At 38.2% G+C, this 21,982-nt stretch overlaps 1 protein-coding gene and 1 pseudogene across 47 annotated transcripts in view; both read left to right on the top strand.

Annotated features, from left to right (window-relative positions):
- The window catches only part of ZBTB20 (zinc finger and BTB domain containing 20), an 873,240-nt gene that overhangs the window by 440,496 nt on the left and 410,762 nt on the right, over window positions 1-21,982 (top strand). The gene's annotated exons all lie outside the window — the stretch shown is intronic.
- On the top strand, window positions 20,787-20,904 carry LOC127483008 (U2 spliceosomal RNA; annotated as a pseudogene).

Here is a 21,982-nt window from a genome sequence, read left to right as displayed (position 1 = left end):
ACAGTGCATTGGACTATAGTCCATTCAGCATCAATCTATAGGTTTCTCTTTCATCATCATTTAAAAAAAATCATCTATTATTTTTCACTTTATGTTTCTGTGTGGGAGCAAACTGTTGAAATCCTTACTTAAGGTATACTAAGCTGATCTTCTGTATATTAAGATAATCGAAAATGAATCTTGATGTGAATGGAAGGGGAGAGGGAGTGGGAAAGGGGAGGGTTGTGGGTAGGAGGGATGGTATGGGGGGGGGGAAGCCATTGTAACCCATGAGTCGTACTTTGGAAATTTATATTCATTAAATAAAAGATAAAAAAAAATCTATAGGTTTCTCTTATGAGGCATTAATGCCACTTTATTTTTACGTGGTACTTTATAGTTTGGAGACTATATACCAAAAAAGTAGTCCATTGTCTTTTCTTTAGAGAATAAGGATGAATAATTTAGCTATAGTTGCCTCATATAGTCAAACCCTGGTAAGAGTGCTTGGTGTTCAAGTCAAGGTTCTTTATTTTCCAGCATAGTCCTTGGGCCTGGTTTTCCTCTTTGTCCCTGTGTCATTGGACCACTAAAGTCTCCGGTTTAATCTCCAATCCCCAATGTCTTGCTCTGAATAAGGGTGGAACATACTGTAGACTAGCTTACTTTGTAACTTTGTCATGATCATTTACTCCTAGTGGTTCAGAACCTGTAAGAGGAGCTTCTGAAATTTTTCTGCGTTTTAGAGTGAAGTTTTAGCCTGGAAGGAAGGAAAGAGGTCAACAGAATGGGAGGAACAGAAAGAAAGAAACAAAAGACAAACTCCTAGAGCCATCTCTCTTCAAATATTCCAATAAAAAGAAAAGCATAAAAAATTGTGGGGCAGGCATTAAACCCACCACTTGGGTCACCGTATCCCAAATTTGTCTGCCTAGATTTGAGTCCCACCTACACTTCCCATCCAGCTTTTGGCTAACGGACACCCTGGGAGGTAGCAGATTATGGCTCAAGTATTTGGCTCCTTGTCACCCACATGAGAGACCTGGTGGGAGTTCTGCCTCCTGGCTTTGGCCTGGCCCAGTCCTGCTACTGTGGGCATTTGGGGAGTGAAGCAGGCAATGGAAGACCTCTCTCTCTCTCCCTCCCTCCCTCCCTCCCTATTTCTCCCTCTCTCTCACCCCTCCACTCTTCCTAAATAAATAAATAATAAAATCTTAATTATAAATTGCTGGGCTTTTAGAATTCACCTCATCAAGTGTTTTTCCTGGGCAGCATTGCTCATGTTCACTCTCTTCTGGTCACGATAAATGTTTTATTTCCTTCACTCAAACTCTGACACATTAATATGTTAGATATTTTTCTCTTTCACTTTTTGAAAATTCAAAAAATTTTACTGTGTATTTATCAAAACATTATTATAAAATTCTACCCCAAATCCTTTTATTTAAATAAATATTACTATTGCCTATTTTCACTTTTTGTCTTAAAATTTTTCCGCATTTATTCTTCTCTTTAAAATACTAAGTTATGGAAATAGAAATGAAGTTAACAATTTGAGAAGATTAGCATTTTAAAAGTTAGTTTATTATCTCTTATCTATTCAAAATTGACTTCCTAACACGCTATTTATAACATATCTGTATTGTTTTAATAAACGTGTGCATTACAAACGTAGTGAGATATACTCACAGGTAGTTACCATCCAAAGGATGGAGAAAACTCCATATATGTGTGTGTGTGTGTGTGTGTGTGTGTGTGTGTATCATTCCCTCCTCATATGCCATGAGTTGTTGACCTGAGAAAATCTCTTTCCAGCAATGAGGCATTATTTGCTTGCTGAATTTTAACATTTGCATGAATTGCTGTTTATGTTCATGAAAGCTATCGAAGACTTACCATCTCTTTTCCTCTCATCTACATAAGGCTCAACCTAATAAATTTTGAACACTAGAAATTCAATATCTTTTCTAGAAAGAGAGAGTTTTTTTAGAGAGAGAGAGAGAGACAGAAAGAAATCTTACATCTGCTGGTTCACTCCCCAAATGGCTGAGCTGAGCCATTCTGAAGCCAGGATCCAGGAACCTCTTCCAGGTCCTCCACATGGGTACAGGGGCCCAAACACGTGGGCCATTTCCACTTCTTTCCCAGGTGCATCAGTAGAGAGCAGGGTTGGAAGTGGAGCATCTGGAACTTGAACCAGTGCCCACATGGGATGCTGACACTGCCGGTGGCAGCTTTACCGATACGCCACAGCCCCGACCCCTCAATGTTGTTATGAACCCAATCATAACCACATTGAGAAGCAATGTTCTAGGCTGTATTTCTCTGCTGACATGACTTCACAAAGAAAATAAAACCAACCCTAACAAAACCCACGTTATAACAGAGGAAAAGGAAGCCTGCAATAGCTGCTTTGAAAAATGATTTGGACAGAGACTAACAACCAATTTTTCAAACACTGTTGTAGCCATTTCGAGCTGTAGTGGACAGTGCATGAGAAAAATCAAGAAAGGGAAAAATCTCTCTGTGTCATAGATGAAACCTAAAAATACTGTTAAATCCAGTTCCCTCTCCGTGCGTCTATTACTGCATTCCACTAAAAGGTGTTGAAAAAATCAGCAAATTCTATTAGAACCAAGTGTCCAGACAAGCAAGTCTGTAAATAATTAAAAGAATAAACTAAAATAGGAGGGACAAAAGGAATGGGGGTTAAAAAAGAAAAAGAATAAGCATTTAAAATGTTGAGCGTATCAAAACCAGAAAACTCAGGGAGGAAAAGAACTTGTTCTTCAAAAGAGACTTTGCATCCTTTCACTAGTAACACAGAGCTGATGATCTGATAACAGAAGCCCTCAGAGTAGGGTTGGTGGGAAGAACATGCTCTTCACAAAGGCTTCACTGGGCGTTCAGTTGCCCAAGGCAATCTGATCAGCACGTCCTTGTTTCTAGAATTGAGTAAACCAAATCAGGATGAACGCCATAAGGTTTAATAGTTAACTTTTAGAACAAGGGGCAGGGAGATGCTTTTATGCCACAGTTCCAGGTTCCAATCTCATTACTCAAGTCTGTACTGAGAGCATTTGCAGCTTTCCGAAGAGTCTGATTTTGGCTGAATCTTGAAGATGAAAATATAACATAAAGACCTCCATGTCCTGGAGTCTGCCATAATACAGGTGAATCTTTGTGATAAATCCTGCTCTATAATTCAGAGTATTGTTTGCATTATTATTACTGCTACTATTATTATTATTATTACTATTATTATTTTGTGGATATTGTCCCTCCATTCTCCTATTCTAGAAATATGTACAAGTTTTGTGAATATGCAGGGTGGCTTTCTCTGAGTTTCTCCAAGGAAGTTTGTGTTCTCTAAGTTGGAAGTTTGAGATGTTTTGAAATATCGCTGGATGTGTTAAGTCCAATTCTGCTTTCTAAAGACCAGGAACAGAAAAGATCCTAGAAACAGTTGTTTATTTGACAAAGTGACAAAACTAAGGAAGGGAGGGAATTGTGTCCTTTGGCTGATTTGATCTTCAGCTCTCAGTATTGCTTGACTAGTGGTCTTTACATCCTGCCCTGTACTTCTTCAGAATTCTGATCACATACTTTGCCTATGGCTAAGAGAATCTCTCCAACTCTAAACATCTCATCCTATCTCTTCTAAAGGAGAGTACTCGTGGACTGGGATGTAGCATACCTGTTGAATAGCCATTGAAAATGAATAAATATTAAATGAAATAGCAATAAGAAAATTGAAGGCAAATTCATGGTAAGCACTAAGTTCATGGGACTGTTGGAAGAGTCTGGAATGAAATTCATGTTGTAGCTAATCTAAACAGCAATAATAACAATGTACAACCCACAATAAAACTGCACTTCTTACTCCCTTCTCCCTAGTTCCATTCAAAAACAACCACTATTATTAAAGTAACTCAGCAAATATAAAGAGCAAGTGTCTGTATTTTTGTTGTAAATCATATATTTTTACTGGAGATCCTCTGCCACACGTTGTTATTTATCCCTGATGTTTCTCAAAGATTGCCTTTGTGCATGTCTGCACAACTGTTCTAATGGTGTTACTATTTTCTCCTCTTCGTTCTCTCCTTTTATTGGATCTCTCTTTTTTATGTATGCAAAGAGGCTAGAAAAAGAGCCTCTTTGCAACATATTCACTATTTCACTAGGACAGATGGGTGTTTTTCTATATAATGCCTTTTAAAGCGAGAAGACAGCAAGAATAGATTTTGAACAATATTTTACCAGCATTATTGAAAAATTAGCTACTGTATATTCCATATACACACACAGCAGCTGCATAAAATGCAAATTCTATTCATGTCAGATCTCTTCTGCATTTATATGGTGAATATTGCTGTAGCACCTAAGCACTTTATGTTATTTCCTCTTATTATTATTTACCACCTGATCATCCCAAAGTGCTTTTTACAATCAGAGAATTTCATTAACAACCCATCGCCTCACTCTTTGTTTTTCGGCACCCTTGCATGTACAAGTATCAAGCATCTTAGTAGCTCTATCAAATAAATTACAGTAAAAAGATAGAGTGCTTCTGACTGGGGCGGGGTGGAGTGAGTGGGAAAAACATCCCAAAGCATCTCCTAAAATCCAGCCTAATTTTTTTTTTTGCGGTATCCACATGTTGCTGAAGTGAAAATTAGAATAAACCCTTTTATTTTTCATGGCTTCTGTCATTGCAATAATCAGCACTGTGAGATGAGGAAGAGGAGTGCTATGTGCTATGTGCACAGGGAGTTGTGGACATTTGCACCTTCTCAGTATAGAGAGTTTGTGATTCCTACTGACTCTAATTTTTTTTAAAAAAAAATTTATTTTTACTTTTATTTGAAAACAAAGAGAGAAGAAAGACCCAAAGAGATAGATCTTCTATTATCTGGTTTACTCCCCAAATGCCCTTAACAGCCAGGATTAGGCCACGCTGAAGCCAGTAACCCCAAACATGATCTGAGTCCAGCACATGGGTGGCAGAGAGCCAAGTACTTGAGCCATCACCTGCTGCATCCACAGATGCCTTGTAGCAGGAAGCTGGATCTGAATTGGGGTCAGGACTCAAACCAAGCACTCTGATTTGGAATCTGGGTGTCCCAACCAGCATCTTAACCACTGAGACTTCCACTCTCCATACCTATTGACTTGAGCTATCCATAGTCAGGAACTATAGAAGTCAATCTGTTGGAAAATACCAAAAGAAAAAAAAACTGCTATTAAATTTTTAAGCTAAAAGGATAGATAAAAAACCTGTTTATTAAAAGGTTCATTGTGATTATAAATGAAAGTGCGTGGTTGATACCTTAACAGTTTGATTGAATTAAAATCAAGTTCACACCGGGGTTTCCTTCTCAGCTCTACTCCTTGCATTCTCTTTGACTCCAAGGTAATTGCATAACCTCTGGTTGACTTGTGCCTCGTCTACACATTCAAAATGAAACTTAGAAATTAGATTGTTATCTAACTAATGTAGGCTGTAACATTATTTCTCTAAATATTGCTGTGAGAGAAATTGAGATTTCTGAGTTAAGTAGACGGTAATAAGAACTAACAATTTTATGCACAATCTCCTTTTATCCTACACAACAGCCCTATGAGTGCATCAGAATTCACTGAGGTAACCAAATTTACTGGGAGACTTGTTAAAGCAAGTCCCCCCCACCCCATACACACATAGTTTCTCATTCTGAGTTCAGGGTAGGGACTGATCATTTCATGTCTAACAAGTTCCCCAGTGACCCTGCCAGAGACCACACGTTGTGAATCACTGCCCTGCCAGAAATGCAGCTTCAGTACAGAAAAGGACATCCAGGCTCAGGAAGGCCTCAAATGGTAGCAGTCAAGTGGCAGAACATGGATACAACCCTCAGCCTCGTGACTTCAAATTTTACTGTCTTCCAGCTACACTCATTTTGTCTTCACTTCAACTAGAGACATTTTCACTTTACTTTTATGTTTTGAATGACTGTTGGTTGCCTCAAGATCCTGAGAGAAACAGCATTGCATAGAGTAGTAATTGGATCTTTTCCCCTTAGATCTAGTAGCTACACTTATTGGATTTGTGAAGGGAGAGGAGGAGGCTATTTCAAATTTTAGTGACTAGCTTTAGTACGAGGTGCTTTTACCACCAGCTTTCTATGAGCCTTTTGGGGATGACAGTACTAAATGTGCGTCTTTGTGTTCACTTATCATCACTTATAGATGGATATAAACAGGTTTCTCTTTGATGGACCCAAGATCATGCTATGCTGCGATAATGCTCTGTAAAGAGTTTCTGCCTGTGTGTTACATCTCCAAATAGTCATGATGAAAGAACATGTCAAGGTGGACATGGAGGCACAAGGGAAAGCCACTACAAGGGACTGAGGACAGTGCTACCTGACTGCAAGGGACTGGGCCCCAGTGCTACCTGACGTCTTAGCATAGATCTCCTGATCTTTATGGAGGCTGGGCAGCGTCATGTGGCAGTTCCCTCCCCAGCTGTGTGTCCCGTCACCCAGGGGAACTTTGAAACAAAGGCCCATCTCTGGGCACTTGTACAGTGAATTCTGATTTAGGTGAGGGTCTGAGCATAAGTTTTTAAAAGCTTTTCATGTGCTTCGTATGTGTAATCAGAACTAAGAAACCACTGGTCTAGTTTTTGACAACCTGGGCTTTGAAATCATACAGATTTGAGTTCATATCCTGGTTTTTCCACTAAGTTACTATGCAAGTTACCAAATTTCTGTCACCTAATAACTTTGCTATCTGTAAAAGACAAACAGCATTTGTTTTCTAGGATATTTGTAAGAATTATGTGAGATAATACATTTAAACGTTTGGCATTGTCCCTAACTTATGCTATGATCATGTCGATAAATGATACTGTGTACCTCAGTTTCCTTATCTTTAAAGTGAGGATCACAATTTAATTTATTACGCAGAGGACCAGTATCTTGACTTTCTCTCTAAATACTTGTTTGTCACCTGTCCAGAGTATCTGCTTAGTTCTGTTTTACCCTTACTTCCTGCATACATGAGGGTACTTCAAAAAGTTAGTGGCAAACAGACTTTAAAAATGTTTATTTTGGTGCAAAAACAATTTTGAAGTCCATGCCTAGATTTTTTTTTTTTTTTTGAGAGGCAGAGTGGACAGTGAGAGAGAGAAACAGAGAGAAAGGTCTTCCTTTTGCTGTTGGTTCACCCTCCAATGGCCGCTGCGGCCGCGCGCTGTGGCCAGCGCACCGCGCTGATCCTATGGCAGGAGCCAGGTACTTATCCTGGTCTTCTATGGGGTGCAGGGCCCAAGCTCTTGGGCCATCCTCCACTGCACTCCCTGGCCACAGCAGAGAGCTGGCCTGGAAGAGGAGCAACCGGGACAGAATCCGGCGCCCCGACTGGGACTAGAACCCGGTGTGCCAGCGCCGCAAGGCGGAGGATTAGCCTAGTGAGCCGTGGCGCCAGCCTCATGCCTAGATTTTCATAACACATTTTCCATGAATTTTTGAGCACTGATCATATGCCTAGTTTTTAAAATTTTTTGTACCAAAACTATCTTTTAATTTTGTGTTGCCGTTAGCTTTTTGAAGTACTATTGAATGTATTTTATTAGGATCAAAATTAACAGAATAAATTTTTATTATGATATTTTACCAACTATTACTACTCTGCCCTCCACATTCCTATGAAAATTGAAAACTTGAAAAATGCAACAAATTGTCTGAAATTCCCATATGAGGTAATAGAAGTATGGGTTGTCAACACGTAGGCTCAAAATGTAAAAGATGGAGCTCTGTAAACATTTCAAAAACTAACACATTCTACAATTTATTTTTATTTTTCTGCCGTCACTTATTTAAGAGTTCAATCATTGAAAAGTTTTATCTAGAAGAGAAAGGTTGTCCACAGCCTATTTCTTAAGCTTACTGTACCTTATTAATTCTCTTTACCTTCTTTGATTTCCTCTTGTAAGTCTTATAGAAGCCTTGGTTCATAGACAAGTAGCTAACAATTTTTTTAAGGCAGTCATGGTTTTATAAGTCCATTTGCTTGTCTTTACCTATGTTTAATAGGTATAAAATATATAAATCATGTTATACCACCAATTTAGAAAATTAGATTCTTTTTGAAAACTAAAAACCTTGTATCTCTTAAAGTAGAAATTATGTTTTTGGATGGATGGAGAGGAATTATTTGATTGTCCAATAAAAGTACAGATGGTTCCATTTTCCTTGACTCATCTCACAGCACACATTAGTCAGGTCACATGTCTATTTGGGAATTTTTCTAGCACTAGGTCACTTGCTGAGCTTTGGGGCACATAAAAGACTATTTGCCTGGCTTTTAAGTTTGTGGATCTTACACTGTGCCTGGCATGGCGATAGGAAGGACATTTTTTTTCCATTAAGCTTTTTCAGTGTGTTTTGAAAGGAAAAGTTGAAACAGAGTCCCTACTGAGATTTTAACATGTTCCATGGTGGTAACCATAGGAAATAGGGAAACAGGAAATTTTTGGACAGAAGGAAGCCAAGGAGTCCATCTCAGCCTGTTCTCACCTCTCAGATACCAATTGAACTCTGATATTATTTTTATCTAGGTAAATATCTAATCCTTTGTATTGCTATAGTTTCTGATAATTGAGGGAAACCATATTTCTGATCATGATGAAAAAGATTGCTTCTAAACAGTATTCAGTTCCCTCTTCTGGCCAAATCAGTGGAGACTTTCAGATGTAAATAAAACTGAAGTATGGGAATTTTCGTTTGGAAAAATCCATTTGATATTTTTAAAGGATTCTTAAAGGATGTCATGATAGAGCTCATGAAAACACCAGTTATGGAGAAAAGTACTTATCTTATACAAAATTATATAAACACAGGATAATGACACTTGTCATAATTAAATTCCACATGCTTAAATTCACTCAAATGCACACATTTTCTCCATGTACTCAGTTCTTCCTCCTCCCAACCTCTGCCCCAACCATTGTGGACCAAAAATACTGATGTCTAAATCAACTTCCATTTGTGAAAGACCCTGTAATGCCATTTAAGTGAAAATGCTAACCAAACATATGCCAATATTCTTCTTTAATAACTTAACTATTTGATATATGAATAATTTTTTGGGTTTTCCTCACCACAAGGAAGACTTTTCAAATAATCTGGTCATTTAGAGGTGTATTGAAACTTTACCAGTTCCTTAATATTATATCCACCATAATAGTTTCCATTTTTATTTAATTATAAGCAGATATTTTTAATAAGATCTTAGGAATATCATTTCCATCAAGTGGTAGTTGTGGCTCTTAATAACCCTTTGATATACACTTGACGTGACAGCAGCTATATTCTCTTTTATTTGTATTCACCAGCTCCAAACCTTAAAATGAATTGTGAAAATTTAAAAAGATAACTTTAAAAAGAAAATCAGCTCTGACTACTTGGAGCAGTACCTCAGAATACTGGCATTACTATCTTGATTGTTGTCATTTAAACCAAACCACCTCAGACTGCATAATCTTATACCAATACATAGTTTGTGAAATCAGTTCTTTCCATAATCCACTTTTGAGAGCTAAACACCAAGTACACATAAATATAGGTAACTTTGCTCATACAGACCCCATAAAATGGGCATATTCCATAAAAGCAGGAAAGGTTTCCTTAAGGATCAAAAGGCAAGTGATACCATATTAGAATTCCCATGCTGTAGGTCAGGCTCTGCCACCAAGTGAATTGACCTGAATTAGAGGACATAACTTCCCTGGGCATCATTTCCCAACATTTGACTCAATGTGAACTTAAAACCTCCAATAGTTTAATAATGACCAAAATAACTAAGGTCATAAAAATGATTTTGAAGTGTTCAATATTATATACAAATGTAAGTAATGGACAAGTAATAAATGGAAATGAATATCAAGTTGTTGGAAAATATTCCTTTGTTTCAAATATTGGAGGCTCATTGGTGTTAAAGCCTCAGAGATTTGCAGATTGACAACAGTGGCAAAGCCAGAGAGAAGGGCCTAGCTTAAGTTGCTAGTGATGTTGGATTATGGCTTTTAAGCTCGTTGAAGAAAGGGAGACATTGGAATGTTTGAGGAAACACAGGACATGGTTGCTGATGTTCTTGAGGCTACACTATGAATTTTCTTTCTTTTTTTTTAAAGATTTATTTTATTTATTTGAAAGACAGAGTTACAGAGATGCAGAGAAAGAGAGAGAGAGAGAGAGAGAGGTCTTCCATTCACTGGTTCACTCCCCAGATGGCCGCAATGGCCAGAGCTGGGCCAATCTGAAGCCAAGAGCCAGAAGATTCTTCTGGGTCTCCCATGTGGGTGCAGAGGCCCAAGGACTTGGGCTGTCTTCCACTGCATTCCCAGGCCATAGCAGAGAGCTGGATCAGAAGTGGAGCATCCAGGACTCAAACCAGCACCATGTGGGATGCTGGCACTGCAAGCAACGGCTTTACCTGCTATGCCACAGCACCAGCCCCATACACTATGAATTTTCTGTCACAGCTGTTCAATGTTCTAGTATTCAGGATCTGTTTATCTGGTTTGGGGCAGAACTGAAGGGATTATTTATCTATAAACCTCCCACCGATAGAGGATTTTTTTTATTTTTCCCAATGGAAATCCCATATCTTCACAATTTTCTCTTTTTTTTCCTACTAAATGTGCATGTTTTGGCTTTTAGGAAAGAATACAAATAGGTCTGTTTTGTCAGAATTTTCATTTAATTGACACTATAGGATCTCTCAGAATAGAGTCTTACATATTTGGTATACTTTGTTCTCTTTTTATGCATGTACCCAGATGTCTTCACAAAACTAAAATGAATGAAATAAAATAAATGAGCAGTTCCACTTAATGCATTTACCACATGTTGTCATATGAGGGGTCTAATGTCTGATCTAACTTCCTGAAAATCCTGAAGTTCATAAAGAAAAGCAGGAAACATCCCTATTACTAAGAAATTTTTGTCATATGGAAGAAAATCTCTTTATCTTATTCCACATATTCAATTCCCTTGTCATTTTACATTATAAATAAATAACAAACCAATTTGGCACATGCCCACCGATTAAAAATAAAAGTTGTCAGAGTGAGAGGAGAAAGACAAAAATATGAATTATTAATTATAATATTAAGCAGCACAAAAAAGCCTAACATGAAATGATATCAACAAAAAAGAGATTTTATCAAAAAATGGGACAATGATATAGTCTTTATTACACAATTGCATTATTGTCATTTAAAGCAATAATATCTTCACCATATTTAGGGCATTTATAACAAATATAATGAAAACGTATTTTAACTGTGGCAACAAAGAAGTAGTTTATAGAATAGTAGCATAAAAGGAAAGCTAAATTTTAAAGCAATATATTAATGATTATGTAGACTTGGTGGCTATATCCATTGTAATATCATACTTTTTAATATTTTTTTCCAAATGTCCACTACTTGAAAAAACAAGAACACTTAATTAGCAGAAAAGATTTTTCTTTTTAAGATAATTTTAGAAGTTTATATAATTCGTTGTAAAATAAGAATGAATATGAGTTTTTCTATGTTTGAAACAAATATACATTGAATGCTGGTTTATAATTATATACAGTGGAGTAGAGTGATTTCTTCTCAAAAAGGAACATATCAGTGCTTTAATGAGAATATTTTATGAAAATATATCTTCCTAGAACAGACTTACTTGACCTTTGTGACTGACTGACTGGAGTTTTCTTTTACTATGGAGGCTAGCCTTTTGTTTTGGTAATTAAATGTGTTCTTTCTGATAAAAGTTCATTTGTTTCATGAAATATTTTCAAATCTCATTTGGAAACAAAGGCAGTTCTGAAAAAATAAGACATATTTTGAATAATCTCAGAAGAGTTATCCACAAAGATTCTTAGAAAAATCCTTCATTTAATATTCCTATGAAGAGCAATGTTGGTTCTGTTTAGCAATATTTTTATTTTAACAGTATAGAATGCATCCTGGACTTGTGTTAAGTTCTTGTGTTCCATTTCACTTGGTTTTGTTCGTCCTGTCTTGATAGTTTATTCTCTCAGCCGTGATGCTACATTACCATCTCAATTTCCTTGGCAGTGTCTTTTGTTTTTCATTCTAACTGAATTTAGTGCTCTGGATGTTAAGAAGCAGGTCCATACCCAGGCAAAAGACAAAAAGTTATACATCTACATTCCTCTTTAGAGTAAACCTTCTTGTTTTTGTTGCATAGACAAAAATAAATATTTTTAAACAACTAAGTCCTCAGAGTCCTATTTACGAAAAAAATTTTGTATCACAGAATATTTAGCCCTCTGTCTGCCAATCTGTGTTCCTTAGCTTATCCTGTCCCATGAATTTTTGTCTTTGGTCCTTAAAAGCATACTGATTGCCATTGCCATCACCATCACCATTACCACCAAGTGTTTCTTAAGCACCCTGTCCATAGTAGTACACAAAGGTACCTGCAGTGCAGAGCTCATAATAAGTAAATAAAATACAGTAAAAATTTCCATTTTATTCCTAATCCTGTTTTCACTTGGCTCCCATTTGTCAGAAAGTGTCAGTCTTTCAGTATGATTGTCTTGTCCAAATTTTCACCAAAAGTGACTTTCCTGGCTCCATTATTCAGAGGCTGTTCATTAAGTTTGAGCTTCCTTGTAAATCATCTAAGTCTCATGGCCTTTCTGATTTTTTTTCTTTTGTTTCTTTGGAGTTCACTGATTCCCACCATGTATAGCCATTTCCCAGCTGCTGGGACAGTGGCTCTCCTTTGGTGCGATTCATTTATAGTAATATCCCTAATTTTGATAACCATGAGTCTCAACAAATTCTCATAATGTTTAGTCCTTTCACTTTTAAAACGGTTGAGTAGGATTCAGAGAACAGCACAAGCAGTGACTGAAAACCGAATGCAGAGCTACAAAATGAGTCCTTGCAATTGTATCTGATTAATGAGGCAGACATGAAGAGCTAGAGAACATGGTAGAATTAAAGAAAAAGAAACTCAACAGAACATCATTCCAGAAGGAAAGAACAGATAGTCAATAATTATGAGTACAATCAGGTCATAGAAAAAAAACATAATAAAACAATTGTTTTTTAGATATTTAAAATATCTGAAACTACAATTAAGAGTTATCGAGGGCTTTTCAGTTTCTAGGCATATACTAAGCAACATTCACTGATAATTTCATTTATTCATGATTTCTTACTATAAATCCATGAAAATAAGTTTTCTGTTATTTCATCCATTTTGTAGAGGTGAAAACTAGGGCCCAGCATTGTGGCACAGTGGTTAAAGCCGCAGCTGCAATACAGCATCCCATATAAGTGCCAGTTTGAGTACCAGCTGCTCCACTTCTGATCCAGCTCTCTGCTAATGTGCCTTGGAAAGCAGTAGAGAATGGCCTGGGTACTTCACCCCTGCACCCACAGGGGTGTCTCTCCCTCTCTCTCTGTAACTCTGCCTTTCAAATAAATAAATGAAAATGTTTAAAAGCTTTTTTCAAAAAGAATTGGAAACTGAGGTTAAGTATTTTTTGCCAAAATTTATATTTATATATAAAGAACTGGGATATAGAGCTGTGATGGAAACTCTGATATATTCTTTTTTTTTAATTTTTTTTTTTTGACAGGCAGAGTTAGACGAGAGAGAGAGAGAGAGAGAGAGAGAGAGAGAGAAAAGTCTTCCTTTTCCGTTGGTTCATCCCCCAAATGGCCGCTATGGCTGGCGCGCTGCGCCGATCTGAAGCCAGGAGCCAGGTGCTTCCTCCTGGTCTCTCATGTGGGTGTAGGGCCCAAGCACTTGGGCCATCCTCCACTGTTGCAGTGGATTCTTTTCTGGGAGGAAGAGCGTGGTGGGGGCGAGAGGCATGGAGCAGTCATCACACAGACCCTGAGAGTCGGGTGAAAACGGGCCTGCAGGCTCATTTATTTCAGTTGCTACAGCTGCTTATATAGACAAGGCAGCCAATCCAGTCAAGGGGCAGTCTATGCCCTAACCAATCACAGCCTGTTGCCAGGCAGTTTCCAAAGCCATCCAATCACAGCCTGTTGCCAGTCAGGCTCTGTTGCCAAGCAGTTTCTGAAGCCATCTAATCACAGCCTGTTGTCAGTCAGGCTCTGTTGTCATGTGGTTTCCAAAGCCATCCAATCATGGCCTGTTGCCAGGCAGTTTCTGTTCTCAGTGGCCATCTTGGCATGACCTTTTCACCTTCTCATTCCATCACACTCCACTGCCTTCCCGGGCCACAGCAGAGAGCTGGACTGGAAGAGGAGCAACTGGGACAGAATCCGGCGCCCCAATCAGGTCTAGAACCCGGGGTGCCAGCGCCGCAGGCAGAGTATTAGCCTAGTGAGCCGCGGCGCCGGCCTCTGATATATTCTTAACCTTTACACTGTTGTACTTTTCGAGAGACAGCCTTTAAAAAATACACAAATATATATATACAATTCTGGTTTGACTACTCTATATCTACATGTCCCTTGGTATATGACTTACACATCAATGTTATAAATACATGAAAACTTACATAGTAGAGTGTGGTTTAGAGTTGGAAAATGAATGTTTCCTCAGATTTGGTAGTATCATTCTCCATGATGGTGAAAAGTCATTTTTGGTTCACTCATTGGTAAAGACTGGTTAGTATTAGACAGATATCATCTTTTGATGTAATATGTTTTGAGTAAAAGAAAAAATACATAAGTATGTGTCCATAAATTACATAAATGAATATAAGCAATATGAGCTTTTTAGGTAATTAAAGAGGTTTCCTTTGACTTGTTTCTTGGATACCACTGGTTAATTTTAAACTAATATATTAAATTCTGATACTCTGGACTTTGAGGGCATCTGATAGATTGCTTGTACTGGGTAAATTTAAAACAAGGTGACTTCTTTTTGATGTGGGCTGGCTTTGTCCCTCAGTTTTAAAATATTGCCCTTCTTAAGCCTGAAGAAGTAGTAGCCATTATATGAGAATCTAGTCAGAGCCCCAGACGCATGTGCTGTATACAGTTGTCTAACCAACAAATTGATGAATTCAGAAACCAACCATCCTGGAGCCAGAAACATGAGACTCATACTGCTTGAGTTAGAGGGATATAAAAATGGCTCAATCCAGGGATTTCTCATATTTCCTTAAACAAATAGATTACTCTCTCTTAATTCATTTTTATAAATTAAATTATTTATCATATTGAATATTGCAAAATCAACCAATATGAAAATAATGGTAAATATGTAAAAAAGTAGAGGCCCAGGATTGGATTATCATATTTTTTTCAGAATTCAGTGTGTTCTTGTATGAGAAATACAATACTATAAGGTATCAAGAAAATCATGAAGCACATGAATAAGTAGTTGCATATAGTAACAGATTTTATTGGTGCTGGGTTTTTTTAATTTATTTGACAAGTAGAGTTATAGACAGTGAGAGAGAGAGAGACAGAGAGAGAAAGGTCTTCCTTCCATTGGTTCACTCCCCAAATGGCTGCTATGGCAGGCACTGCACCAATGCGAAGCCAGGAGCCAGGTGCTTCTTCCTGGTCTCCCATGCGGGTGCAGGCACCCAAGCACTTGGGCCATCCTCCACTGCCCCCCTGGGCCACAGCAGAGAGCTAAACTGGAAGAGGAGCAACTTGGACTAGAACCTGGTGACCATATGGGATGCCGGCACCACAGGCGGAGGATTAATCAAGTGAGCCACGGCGCCGGCCCCAGTGCTGTTGTTTTAAAATGGCTTGTCTTCCAGTAACAGAGTCTTTTTTTTTTTTTTTTTAATTTTTTGACAGGCAGAGTGGACAGTGAGAGAGAGAGACAGAGAGAAAGGTCTTCCTTTTTCCATTGGTTCACCCTCCAATGGCCGCCGCGGCCGGCGCGCTGCGGCCGGCGCACCACGCTGATCCGATGGCAGGAGCCAGGAGCCAGGTGCTTTTCCTGGTCTCCCATGGGGTGCAGGGCCCAAGCACCTGGGCCATCCTCCACTGCACTCCCTGGCCACAGCAGAGAGCTGGCCTGGAAGAGGGGCAACTGGGACAGAATCCGGCACCCTGACCAGATCTAGAACCCGGTGTGCCGGCGCCGCAAGGCAGAGGATTAGTCTAGTGAGCCGCGGCGCCGGCCCCAGTAACAGAGTCTTACTTTGAGGCATACGTGAAAACTGGCTAACTTTACATATTTAGCTTGTAATGACTCATTCATCTCCCGTATATTTTAAGATGTATATAATACATTTACTTTTGCGTGTGACTTTTATCACAATTGTAAATTGATTTAAGTGTACATTTTAACAACTTATTTTAATTAAATATTTCTCAGCTCTGTCACCTTTTTCCCATCATCTCTTTGCAAACTGGGGACCAGAAAGCATAATTTGAAAATAACTATTTTGGTTCAAACAAATATTTAAGAAATAACCTTATTTTCTCTTTGCTCCTATTATTTAGGGACAATTTAACCCCTTGGGCATGCTGTGTCTGGTAGATCTTGATATTTCTGAATTATTTTTTCAATTAGCAGTTAAGCTCCTGAAGGGCACAAACTTTGTTTTTGTTTTTCTCTTTGTTCTCAACATGGGCCTGATGTCACATGTGGTACACAGACAGCTTATCCAACATCATTTAGTTATTATCTGTGTACCAGAGAATTTGGGATAGGAATCTAAATCTCAGTCTTCATCTTTCTTCCATCTACTCCTCCATACTTCTGCCTCTACATGATGATGTTGATAGCAAAAGCAAAACAATGTATATGAAAACATCATGTTGTGTACTAACTGTATGCACTATAAAAAACAACCCAGGGAATCATCTTGGCTCCCAGTTTTCAATTCTCTTAAGATGAAGGAAACAGAAAAGATTTAGAGGTAGAGACAAGATGGAAAAGAGAGTATTTAAATGCTATTGCAGAAGAAGAGAGAACCATGTGCATGGTAGAAACAAGGTGGTTTTGGCACTAGTAAGGTATTCGCTAGAAAGCTTTCAAATATACAAAAGAATATCCAAAAATCAGAATTAACTATGTGGACCACTGATGCAAAATCAGGTCTATAGAGACCATGTGTTACAAACTGTGACACCAAACAAATCACACCAGAGCCAGAACTACAAAAAAACTTCTGTGGAACCAGGAGCACTCTGCAGCTGTTCAGATTTTGGGTATCCAAGTAGACTGGGCCATTAAGGAAATGCCTGTTATGAAAGTCAAGCTTTATTGAGCTTCCTACGTGATGAACCAGTGAGGAAGAGAGAGCAAATATAGCATGCTATGAATCCACAGAACCCAAACCGAGTCTGTTTTTATAAATGGGTAACATTTCCTACTAACTTATTTGGAAAAATCATTTTTATAATATATGTGTTTATATAAAACCAATAAAATGTCTTGTGTGTGTTGGAACATTGTGCTTTTATGTCTGGTAGACCATTTACTTTACCTCCTCTTCAGTGTCTGTTGGAACATTTATTTTATATTCTTTATTTCATTCCTGCTGGAGCATTTATGTATGATTTGTTTGTTACTTTTATCTGTTGATCTTGCCCTCCCCATATGCTCATGTCTGGCTGGCCTAGTTTCCCACATTCAGTATGTGATCTCTAGCCCTTCTTAAATATTAATTAGTGTAATTGAATTCCCTCTAGTATTTCTAACCTCAGGCACCTGAATTTCAGTGTTTTTATTAGAACTGATTTGTGCATTTAAAGTCCAACCTGCTTCCCCATCCCCCACCGCCCAAACAACTTTTCTTGATTAGGGAAAGGTTATGGTACACACTTGCCTCAGAGAAAGTCTTCATGGGAAAATAAAAGCATTATATATCACAATCTTTCTCAGCTACAGGCTGAAAAATACAAAGCTGTCTTGAGTCTTGGCAAAGGAGATCATCCAAAGTAAAGAGGTAAAGGTGTAATTGTCTCCTGGTACATAGCTACAAGAATACCACAGCCATGCAGAGCTGTGGTATAGATGGGAGCGAAGCACCACCACATCAAGCCCCTTCTCCTCTGCCAGCACAGTCATAGACTTGAGGACAACACCTTGTTTAAGTCCTCTCTACTCTTTCAGTTTGAAGATCCATCTCCGTGCACTGTATCATCTCTGGTACCAGGTGATTGGTACACATAATTGGCCCTTTCCATAGAAGAAACAGGGAAAAAGGAAGAAAAAGGAGAACCTGAAAGAGGGAGAGAGAACAATAGACTTGTGAGATGATTTGTCAGTAAGATCAAAAGTTGCTGCCATTTATATTTCAGAAGAGAAAATAATTTAGACAACTAAAGATGTGAAAATGTTCCAGTTTTCAAAAAGTTTATGAAGAGAAACAGCTTGGGGTCAGTCCTGAGCAAGAGCCTAGAATGGATTATTAAAGCAATAAAGCAATGGGTTATGATCCCCTGACAGTGCAGTGCCTTCTAGAAACCAGAATGGTTTCAGTGAAAGCATATATGTAGTATGTGAGCAGATCTCTCCTGGGTTAGATTAGTAAGTAATCCACCTTATTTGTATACAAACATATTGGTAACTAGTTGAATGACCACACTATTAGATGCGAACAACTGGCTTGGTGTCATAGTGGAGGGGATTCCTCTGGCATATTACAGGGTTAACTTAGACTTTATCTTGGTCAAAAATATTTTTAATGACTTGGATGAATGCATGTCCATCAGATTATTACTCCAGATGCATAGAAAAGTTGTTAGATGAAGTTACAGAGGTTCTCAAGATGTCTCAAAAGATTGAACTGATGGGCTACATTGAGCCAGATGAAATATTTCAAGTGGATAAATGCACGATTTTATCTTTCTATTTCTAAAAGACTGCTCATCAATGATAAAGGGGATATATGGCTTAGTAGCCCAGAAATAGGAACTCTAAATAAATAGGAACATCTTCATTAATAAGTGTCTCAGATTTTAGGGAAATGAAACATGATATAAAGAATAGTTAAGGAAACTTAAATTTTCTGGAAATTCATGAGAAAGGAATGTAATAAAGTATATGAAGGACAGTCATAAAAAAGATAAATTATATTGCCTTCTGTTTCTCCAAAAAGCAAAACATGAGCCAGTGAAGATTATAAGAACAAAATTTTGCAACAGCCTCTTGTGCTCAAACACGGAAAACCAACAAGAAGAAAAAATGTTGGTCAGGAAATTAGACCTGAGTTAAATCTCAGGCCATTTAGTGATTCTTTTTCTCCTGGAACATATCGTGACCTCCCACAATCTGTTTATGTACCTGTAAAGTAGCTTTATGCAATGTCTACCTTGCAAGTTGTTGTGAGAATTTTAGGGTCTCTCTTAGTCTGCTAAGGCTGCCATAACAAAATATCACAAGCTGGGCAGATTAAACCCAGGCATTTATTTCTCACAGGCGTGTCTAGAAATCCAAGATCAAGGTGGTGACAGATAGGTTTCTCCTGAGGCCTCCTTCTTGGCTTGCAGATGGCCTTCTGCTTGCTCCCGCTGTCCTTTCATGGTCTTTTCTTTTTGAGCTCCTGAACTCCTCTTCCTCTCCTTGTAAGGATGCCAGTCCCACTGGATTAGGCCCTATTTCAAATGCAGTCACACTGGGGCTGAAGGCTTTAGCAACCAAATTCTAGGATACACAATCAATCCCTAACAGTACCTAATATCTATAGATCCTAGTTTCCTCTATTAAGGTGTGTAACCATAGACAAACACAGGGATATTTTACAGGGTATTTAAGCCTTGACAGATGATCTTAATACATAATTTTCATGAACTCTGCTAACCCTGATAGTCTGTCATTATAAAGACAAAATCCCCCTTTACAGCAATGATTGTGGAATTCCGCAATTCTCTGAAAAAATACTCACTACTTCTTCAGGATATAAAACAATCTTCTCTCAATAAATGTTTTTCTTTCATATTCAAAAATTCAGTCAGTTTCACAAATATTTACATAGGTAATAGACCTCCCTTGACTTCTGTGCCCAAATTCCCAAGGTGGCTTCTAGGTGAAACCTCTGTCACTTGTGGGAAGACATTGCTTTGTCAAATCTGTAAATACTCTAATTCAGAAGTTGTGTGTATAAAAGTGGAGCAAGAATACAACTGTCTTAAAAGCAAACTGCACAGTACCACCAATGATACAAGTAAATGCATGTGCAAAGTATGGTTAGTTGGCTCAATAGGTTTCAAAGTCTGAATCTATAACTTCAAGACTGTGGAGTTCAGAAAAATGAATGAAATTCTTTTTCATAAGAAAAAGTGTTTTCCCCACTTTAATACAGATATGGGTTGCTGCTTATTTAGAAACGACCAGTTCAAAGGTGAGGCAATGCCAGAATCATGCCTTTGAATTTGATTATTCTTTTGCGATATCTTTCTTACACAGAAACTTCTGGTGAAAAAGTGGCTGCATTGTCTCTTCTTTTGAGGGTAGCTGGAGGGACTTTTAAAAGTTGGTTTTCTAAACGCGTGTGAAATAACACATTCTCTCCCTTTCTCTCTTGATACACTGAGCAATGCTATAAAGATGAACATCTTCTTAAGGAGTGTGTAACTTTTTTGTTAGACTAGCTAAAAAGAAGCAACAAACCTCAACACTATTAGTGGTTGTAGTTCTTGGCAAATGAATAAAACTCCTCTTGAGAGGGACGGTTACCGTCACTAGACATTTACAATGAGAGTTCATTCTGTGGGAATAAGCACAGTGACTTGGGCTCAGTCATCTGCGTTCAAGTGCGAGCTCTGCCATTTTTGACCTTGAGCAAGTATCATATTCTCTGGGCCTATCTTACATTATCTCATACTAATTTGTATCATTTCTCTGCCTTTTGGCTAAGATCAAGTGTAGTATCTAATACTGATTTGTGTTACCTTTCATGTTTGCACAGTTTGACTTAATATAGATATTAGTAAAGGTCAGTTTATTTCCTTCTTTTTTATTATTATTATTTATTTGACAGATAGAGTTAGACAGTGAGAGAAAGAGAGAGACAGACAGAGAGAGAGAGAGGTCTTCCCTCCGTTGATTCACCCTGCAAATGGCCACCACTGCCGGGGCTACACCGATCCATAGCCAGGAGCCAGGCACTTCTTCCTGGTCTCCAACGCGGGTTCAGGTGCCCAAGCACTTGGACCATCCTCCACTGCCTTCCCGGGCCACAGCAGAGAGCTGGACTGGAAGAGGAGCAAGCAGGACAGAATCCGGTGCCCATATGGGATGCCAGCACCGCAGACAGAGCATTAACCAAGTGAGCCACCGCGCCGGCCTCTGCTTCCTTCTTTTTTGATTCTTAGTTAGCTTACCTTCAGATGGGTATAATATTAATACTTTCCCTGCTTACGTATCCCATGGGATTTTTGAGACAATCAAATAATATGATGTGTGTGAGAACACTTTATGAACTGCAAAACACTATACAAGTGCTATTTCTATCTCTTATGAGTGGATGGGGATGCTAACTAGAAATGAAAATGAATTCATCCAGGAATTCATGTTGATGCTGTTTCCTAAGAGACATAGAGGCTTCATGTTGTTGTCTGCCTAACTTGCCAGACCTGATCTGTAAAGTAACAATAGTTAGCAACAGGTATTAAAGTTTATTTTCTTTTTGTTTATGGTCTTTTCTTGGGAACATGAGGTTTTTTCCTTTCATTTTTTTCCATGGGTTATTATGCAGCTGTCTATTGTTAAAAATACTTAGACAAATTCTTATCCTTTGTAACTATGGGGATCTGGGCCCATGGTGCTCACCACCATTATTTCTGCTGTACTTGTGCTGATTGTTGTTATTATTATTAATTATAATTATACAGCTTCTTATTTTAAGTAAATATGAATGGCTCAGAAGTAAACAAGCTACTGTTATTGAGAGATTTTTCAAGTTTCAAACATTTTAAACACACTTTTGACCTTTCTCCTTCAAATGCATTTTTTTTCAGTTTGCCATTGAAAATAAAGTACTGACTTATGAGATACTGGCTTTTGGAGTCATGCATGAGAAAATAGTC

The sequence above is a fragment of the Oryctolagus cuniculus genome, chromosome 4 (genome assembly GCF_051225735.1).
Source record: "Oryctolagus cuniculus isolate XC-2025 breed Fujian yellow rabbit chromosome 4, ASM5122573v1, whole genome shotgun sequence".
NCBI lineage: Eukaryota > Metazoa > Chordata > Mammalia > Lagomorpha > Leporidae > Oryctolagus > Oryctolagus cuniculus.
The sequence above is the reverse complement of the archived record's forward strand: the minus strand, read 5'-3'. Positions and strand labels throughout refer to the sequence as shown.